Source organism: Apis dorsata, unplaced genomic scaffold, assembly GCF_000469605.1.
Source record: "Apis dorsata unplaced genomic scaffold, Apis dorsata 1.3 scaffold_58, whole genome shotgun sequence".
NCBI classification, from domain to species: domain Eukaryota; kingdom Metazoa; phylum Arthropoda; class Insecta; order Hymenoptera; family Apidae; genus Apis; species Apis dorsata.
Genome location: NW_006263358.1, coordinates 527,854 through 529,113, shown reverse-complemented (window position 1 = coordinate 529,113; position 1,260 = coordinate 527,854). Strand labels below are relative to the sequence as shown.

General features: G+C 45.4%; 1 protein-coding gene across 28 annotated transcripts in view; it reads left to right on the top strand.

Moving 5' to 3' along the window:
- LOC102675389 (forkhead box protein P1-like) overlaps positions 1 to 1,260 on the top strand; it is a 237,169-nt gene that overhangs the window by 228,977 nt on the left and 6,932 nt on the right. For 22 of the 28 annotated variants that reach the window (XR_004151825.1, XR_004151824.1, XR_420838.2 and 19 more), the window contains one exon: positions 119 to 294. The exons of the other annotated variants lie outside the window; for them this stretch is intronic. The gene's annotated coding sequence lies outside the window, so the exon portion shown is untranslated. The remainder of the gene's footprint in view (positions 1 to 118; positions 295 to 1,260) is intronic. 28 annotated transcript variants of the gene reach the window in all.

The window sequence follows — 1,260 nt, the reverse complement described above, 5'->3', positions numbered from 1 at the left end:
AAAAAAAAAAAAAAAAAAACCAAACGAAATAAGTTTCAACAACAACAAGCAGAAACAAACCTTTATCTTTTTTACTCTCTTTTTCTCTATTTCTTGGTGGTCTTGTCTGTGTATACAGAACGCGATCCGCACCAATCTATCATTGCACAAGTGTTTTGTGCGCTATGAGGACGACTTCGGGTCATTCTGGATGGTGGACGACGCCGAGTTCGTAAAGCGGCGGCATCTGTCCCGCGGCCGCCCCAGGAAATATGACCCAACCCCATCACCCACTCCACCCCACCTCTCCGCACAGTAAGCACTACCACTTTTTAGAATTCTGCTGGCTGGCTGGCGCGACGTTCTGACCTTACCGCGGTATTCTCTTGTAACGCGGCGACCGGGACGTTTTCGCTTGGTCGTTGCCTAAATAAACGAACCACTAAACGCCCCTCTCGAACCTGCTGCCTTTGTCGTTCAGATCGCGAGTTCGATTCACCTTTCCTAGTCTTTCTACATTCACCGTACGAAAATGATCATTATTATTCTATACTTGTGAAGTGCGTTAAAACTTGCTCGACTCGTGGAAAACGCTCGATAAAAATCAAAGAAAGCGCGAATGTGAGTTATTACGTAGTGTGTTCGATATCAAAGTCAAGTCTCGTAGTATTTGTTGATTATTAGAACGCTTCGTTTAGAATTCTTCGCGATGGAATTTCGAGTTACGATTATTAAGGAAATGACTTCCAAGGCAGCAGGGAGTGGCTCTAAAGCAGTTTATCCAATCCCCCAGGAAACGAATTCCGCATCATGCCTGCCTCGAATACCTCTTAGAATCCGTCTCCTTCATAAACCGGATAAGTAGTACCTGTTCAACCTTCCTTGATCTTCATCAGAGGTGCGCGATATATCATAGAAGAATGTACGTTTTTCTATAGCAACGATAATATCTTGGTTAATTTAGCCTGGATGAAAAAGAGAAGGGAATGTCGGTAGAATCCAATGTAAGCGTAAGGGAACAGGGAATTTCGTCCAATTAAAATTTGCAGCTCCAGCTTGTTAACGGTTAAATCTGCGCACCTCTGCTTGTGACGTCCAAAACAGCCCTCATATAGTACATCCCCGTATACGTCTCACTAGTACCGTAGCCCGAGGCTCTAGCACACCCGAGAGAGCTTAAATCCTGGACGATCCTGCAGGAGCCCAGCCACAGGACGATTGGTCCGTGCTGCAGGATCTCTGATGTGTTTAGTGGTTGCTCGCATGGATAATCAAGGATCC